Source organism: Fukomys damarensis, unplaced genomic scaffold (assembly GCF_012274545.1).
Source record: "Fukomys damarensis isolate Sample0158 unplaced genomic scaffold, DMR_v1.0_HiC HiC_scaffold_21, whole genome shotgun sequence".
NCBI lineage: Eukaryota > Metazoa > Chordata > Mammalia > Rodentia > Bathyergidae > Fukomys > Fukomys damarensis.
The window spans coordinates 19476078-19482864 of NW_022900933.1; the positions used below are offsets into that span (position 1 = coordinate 19476078).

The window sequence follows — 6787 nt, forward strand, 5'->3', positions numbered from 1 at the left end:
AAATGGACCCAGTTTATATGCATGAACAAGTCAATAAATTGTAATACATGGACAACAGGAATTGGAGCAGGTTTTCTATAGGATGGCCTAGATCTGACCTCAGCCTGAGATGTGGGTTAAAAAAAAAAGACAGTCTATATTCAGTTTTTGCCACTGTGTTCTCTCTTGCATGTTGGCCCACTGTCAGGCTGTAGGGTGTACTTCTTTTCCTACTTTTATTTGTATGGTTTTTTGAGACAGGGTCTCACTATGCAGTTGAGACTGACCTGTAACTCACTATGTAGCCCAGGCTGGTCTCGAACTCACAGTGATTCTCCTGCCTCAGCCTCCTGAGTGGGTGTGCCACCATGCCCGGTCATCCTACTTTTATTTGTAGGAAACTGGCTTTGCAGAGCCCTTTTCTTTTCCTACCTTTAATAATAATTAGCTACCATTTGTGCTTGTCTTGACCAATTCTTTGTTCAGGACAGAAAGAACCTAGAAACAACCTCCAGCACCCCCAAAACCCAGTAACAATGCAAATGTTGGCAAATGAAGTCTTAAATATCCAAGGTGTGCCAAACCCTGAACTCAATACTTGCTGATAAATGGCTGGCAGAATGCAGCCCTGCCTTGGCCCAATACTCAAACCCTTGAGTTTGTATGTATTTTGAAATCTAGTTATTGGAGCCAGTAATTCACATATGGGTGGTTCAGTGAGGTTTGTTGTAAATTCTCCCAAGGAAAGTGGGAGTTAAGTCACATTCTCAAAGTAGAGGGGGAGTTCACTCCAAGTTCTCACAGAAGGGATCTGATAAGATGTCCATTTTTAGCAATAATTGTGCCTCAGATAAACTTCATTGGCTACAATACTGCCAATGAGCAAAGCTAAGATGTCCATTTTTAAACAAAACATCAAAATAGAATGAAAACACAGTCCCAAGACAGATTCACCGTGTTGCAAATTATGTAAGTGTTTGGAATGATTTCAAAGCTATGTGACACATTCTTTTCCCCCATATGATGTATGTTTGAATTTATTTCAATGGCAATATCTTAGATACTGATGTCATTATGCTGCTCCACCGCTCTCCCTTTTTAGATGTCTTTTGTGCAATAAAGTAGAATTAAAATGGTTAAACCCAACTATCACTTAGTAACTGCAAAAGAAAAAAGAAACAGCCTTAAAATGGAGAGATCTGTCTATCATTACTAAAGCATCACTAATAGTGGGACAATATGGCATCAGGTGCTTCCAGTAGGAATTTTTTCAACTTTCTGATCAAGCCAGACCTAATTTCAGTTTTGAAGAAATTCATGGGATAAAGGCACATGTTAAACAACCTGAAAAAAACACAAAAAATCCAGAATCCTAGACATTTTATAAGAAAATTGCCCTAGGCTCTTCAAAATGTCAATATCATAGGATATGTGTCAATAGAATGGATGAAAAGAGGTTGAATAGATATGCCAAGTGCAATAAATAAATCTTGATTGCCTTCTGGGTCAGTTGCGGGGAAATCTGCACATGATGTTCTTGGAATATTTGCAGAGATATGAATATGGACTACATTATGGAATTTTTGACAGTTTTTCTTAGGAATCTTAATGACACCACAATTAAGTAGAATCTTTTTTGAAGAGATGAGTGTCAAAGGATTTAGGGATGAAATGTGTGCAAATAATAGTGAAATAGTTCAACATAACAATAATGACGAACATGTGTCTGTCTGTAACCAGAAAGCAAGAGAGTATCACAGAGGGAAAGTAAATAAAGCAAATATTAATAATTGTTGAGCCTGGATGTATGGACCATATGTATACTCAACATTTTCATAACAAACATTTAAGTAAGATGAGCAAAAGTCTATTAAGGCCTTCAAAAGACTGGATGTGATCCATCCACACGAGGGAGGATAAACTACTTTACTCTAAGCCTACCAATTTAAGTGTTACTCTCATCACAGAAACAGCTAGAATGATGTTTGACCATAATGTCAAGTTGAAACATAAAATTGCTCAACATGCTCTCTTTTCTCTACACACTACTCCGCAAGTCTCTTCCTTGTACTTCTTGTAGTCCCTAATACAATTACTATAATAGGAGCTAATTCCTCAGAAAGAAGCAGTTTAAGGCAATCTGTACAAAGTCCTGCTAAATTCAAACTAAATGATAATGTTTTAGAAACCCTAGTGACTAAGGCAGTAAAACAAAAACAAACTATCCATTATTAAAACGTTCAAAAGTTCTTTTAAAGTTGCAGATAAATTGTGTATAATTGCATTGGTTGATTTTGCTAATTTGCAGTCACATTTAAAAATATCTCTAAGAAGAGTTGATTTAAAAATAAACCTTTTGGGGGCTGGGGATTTAGCTCAGTGGTTCTGCCACCTGCCTCGCAAGCGGGAGGACCCAAGTTTGATCACCAGTACCAAAAATTTTAAAAATTAAAAAAACAAAACAAAACTTTGTCTTACCTTTCCTCACTAAGACACAATGCCTGACACCCACAACTTAAAGGAGGAGATATTTAATTGGCTCGTGGTTTCAAGAGATTCAGGCCATGATCATCTGGCTCCAAGGCAGGAATATCATGGCAGAAAAGCATTGCAGAGCAAAGCTTAGTTCAGGGCAGTTAGGAAGCAGAGTAGAGAGATAATGCCAGAGGGGAAGAAGTCAGAGACCATATGTGGTACCCAAAGTCGTGCCCCCATGACCCACTCAGACACACCCAGAAGTGGGCGTTACTAATCCCTGGTGTGTTTCTCAATCCAGTTAAGGTGATTTGTGATTAAGGATCACAACCTTACTCCTACAACAAAAAGGATTCTCTAATTAAGGTATAAATGACTTCAACTACATATCAAGGAAGAAAAATAAGAGGCAAAAACTGTTTAAAAGTAAGGTATAAATATCATAATCACTAATGCTGAAATTACTAATGCTTAAAAGAACAAAGTTAGAAACTGTAGAAACAAAGAAAGAAAAATAGAAGAAAAAGAGAGTAAGGAAGCTGGCATGGTGGGGACACCTATTATTTCAGTTCTCTGGGAGGATGAGGCAGGAGGATTACAAGTTTGAGACCAACCTAGTCTACTTAATGACTTAGAGAATGCCTCTCTCAAAAAAAAAGGGCGGGGGGATGTAGCTTAATGCAAAGGCTCTGGATAAAATTCTCTGTATTATAAAAAACAAGAATATAAACACAAAACAAAATAATACAACAAACCTAAATAAGAAAGACCTAAATATAAAAACTAAATCTATAAAACCCTTAGAAGAAAACAGAGGGGTACATCTTCAATATCTTGGATTTGGGAAAGGATTCTTATATAGGACACCAAAAGCATAGGCAACAAAGGAAAAAATAAATCAAAATGTAAAATTTTGTGCTTTGAAAAACACTATTAAGCCCTGGGGATTTAGCTCAGTGGCACTGCACTGCCTTGCAAGCACAAGGTCCTGCGTTCGATCCCCAGTAGCCAAACAAAACAAAACAACAACCACCATCAAGAAAATGGAAAAGGCATGTACTAATAAAATAAAATTAAAATAAAGAGTGAAAAGGGCTTAGGTTCATAGCTCATTGGTAGAGCTCGCCTAGCACTCTGGAGACCCTGTACCACCCAGCATCACCCCGACTAAAAAAAAAAAAAAAAGTTTAAAGAAGGAAATTCTCCTGGAAACAGAGAGACTCTTAATTGGTATGACAATTCAAGAGTTTGGGAGATTACTTCTCAGAAGCCAACATCAAAGGCCATATCTCTGTTTGAGTAAGGTTAAATTCTTTCCTTCAGAAAACTTGAAAACCTTATGCTAAACGAAAGAAATCAGTCACTGAAGTCCAGAGGATATTTTATGATTCCCTGTATATAAAATGTCCAGAATAGACAAATTTAAGAAGACATAAAGTAGATTAATAGTTGCCTATGGCTGGAGTGGGAAAGGTGAATGATTGCTAATGGGTATGAGGTGTTTTTTTTCCCCTGAATCTTGAGAAGTTAGTGATAATGTCACACAATTCTAAATATATGAAAAAAAACCCCACTAATTTGTACTTTAACAGGTGAGTTTCATGTTATATAAAATATATCCCAATGAGGCTGTAGAAATGAAATTGGCTAAAATACAAAAGTGAATAAAATGAAGAAATGATTGAATGAATTAAAACATATGATATAGCCTCTCTATTTTCTATTGAGTGATAACAGAAACAAAACCAAAACGCAATCCTGTAGGCACTTTGATTGGCATTGAATTGTTCACAAATTAACTTGGGGAGTGCTCACTTTAGCAGCATATGTACTAAAATTGGAAAGATGCAAGAAGGTTAGCATGGCACCTGTGCAAAGAAGATGCACAAATTCGTGAAGCTGCCCATATTCTTTAGAAAGAACCAATACAGTGGAAATGGCCATACTTTCTAAATTATTAAATACATTTAATGCAATCCCAATCAAAATCCCAGAAGTATATCTTTTGGAATTAAAGAAAACAACCCTAAAATTCATTTGGAATTTTAGAAGAGACCTATAATAACAAAGGCAAATCTGGGCAACCAGGGGAAGTCAGTGGGCATGACAACACCTGACTTGAATTATACAGAGCAACTGTGATAAAAACAGTGTAGTACTGGCAGAAAAATAGCCCCAAGGATCAATGGAACAGACTAGAAGATATGGAAATAACCCTGAACACACTCAGCCACCTTATCTCTGATGAAGGGCCCAAACATGTTCACTGGAAGAAAGACAGCCTCTTCAATAAGTGGTGCTGGAAAAACTGGCTTTCTACATGACAAAGACTAAAACTAGACCCATGTCTCTTACCGTGCACTAAACTAAAATAAAAATGGATCAAAGATCTAAATATTAAAGCAGAAACACTAAATCTACTAGCAATGACTTCATGAATAAAACCTAGATTGCACAGGAGATAATACAAAAAATTGACAACTGGGATCTTATCCTATTAAAATGCTTTTGGCTAGGGATTTAGCTCAGTGGCACCACGCCTGCCTTGTAAGCACAAGGTCCAGAGTTTGATCCCCAGTACCACTCACACACACACACGCACACACACACACACACGAAGCTTTTGCACTACAAAAGAAATCACCAACAAAGTGAAGAAACAACCCACAGAGTGGGGAAAAAAAAATCCAGCAAGTAGTCTCTCAGACAAAGGACTAATATCTAGAACACACAAAGAATAGAAAAAAATCAGACCATCAAAATTTAAAGACTCAATCTAAAAGTGGGCATCTGAAATGGACACTTCTCAAGTGAAGGAGTATAAATGGCAAACAAATATATGAAAAAATGCTCAGCATCACAGGTCATTTGAGAAATGCAAATTAAAACAACACTGAGATACCATCTTACTCCAGAAAAAATGGCTAATACTGAGGAATCAACCAACAACAAATGCTGATAGGGATATAGGGGAAAAAGAACTCTTTTTCACTGTTGGTGGAAGTGTAGACTGGGGCAACCACTATGGAAATCAGTATGGAGATTCCTCAAAAAACTAGGACTAGAAGTGCTGTTTGACCCAGCTATTCCTTTTTTTTGGAATCTACCCAAAAGAATTAAAAGTATTATACCACAGCAGTCTATGCACACCCATGTTTATAGCAACACAGTTTGTAATAGCTAAGTCTTAGAAACAGCCCAAATGCCCATCAACTGATGAATAGATAAAAAGATGCAATTTTCCTATACAATGGAATATTACTCAGCCATAAAGAAGGATAAACTTGAGACATAGCTAAATGGATGTACCTTGAAGCTATACTCCTAAGTGAAACAAATTGAACAGATATATGTAAATACCACATTTGTCTCTCTGCTGTAAGACACTGAAAGTGTAAATAGGAACCAAAATGTATAATAGATAATGTGAAATAAGAAAACATTGTTCAAAAGGAAGGGGAAACTAGAGAGGAGAGGTGGAAAGGAAAGAAGGAAAAAAATGAGAAAAGAAGAAAAAATGGAAATGGAAATGGGGATTCTGTAAATAAGGAGGGGAAGAGGGGCTTGAAGGGAGAGGAGAGGAATGGCGGAAAAAAAGGAATCAAGGTATATCATGTACAGGAGCAAACTATGATGAATATGATATGTATACCTAAATTGTACCTATAAAATAAAAATAAAATAAATAAACTTGGAGAGAGCTGTTATCTTTACTATTTTGTGTCCTCTTACTCAACACTGTTTAGGTTTTGACTTATTAAAATCTTTCATACCTTCCAATAACACTTTGAAGCTGTCTTTACATTGTATGTATCTCTCAGGATATGAATTCTTAGGTATTTCATTTTTTATTACCAGGAATGCAATCTGTTTTTATGTGATTATTAACCAGAAATGTTGGAAGTGTGTCAGTTTATGGGCAAAATCAATTTTTGGTTGTAGATGACTTAAAATGAAGGTCACTGTTAAGATTTCCCCGCGCCTTAAAATGGCCCTCACTAGTGACGGCGGCACAAGTCCCTCCTAGTGATGTCACAAGCTCCCCCAATCCCCAGCCACCACATCACTCAATCCCACCCCAGCTCCCATAAGCCCCACCCCAGCCCTATAAAATGCCCTACTCCCCATCTCGGCCATATCACTTTCTCTCCTTTGTTCACAGGCATCCTGGCAGACCCTCCCCATAATAAAGACTTCTTATGGTCCTGATCTGGTCCTGGTTTTCAGCTCTTTTTAGCTAACAGTCACCTGGGCGGGGACTTAGCTCAGTGGCACAAGGTCCGGAGTTCAATCCCAGGTACAAAAAAAAAAAAAAAAAAAAAAAAAAAAAAAA

At 37.1% G+C, this 6787-nt stretch overlaps 1 non-coding gene and 1 pseudogene across 1 annotated transcript; one reads left to right on the top strand and one right to left on the bottom strand.

Annotated features, from left to right (window-relative positions):
* Positions 1 to 759: 759 nt before the first annotated feature.
* LOC117287190 lies at positions 760 to 869 on the bottom strand (annotated as a pseudogene).
* A 3392-nt stretch (positions 870 to 4261) lies between these two features.
* LOC117287203 lies at positions 4262 to 4367 on the top strand. The gene has a single exon (XR_004518402.1). It is a non-coding gene; the product is annotated as a U6 spliceosomal RNA (small nuclear RNA).
* The last annotated feature ends 2420 nt before the right edge of the window (positions 4368 to 6787 follow it).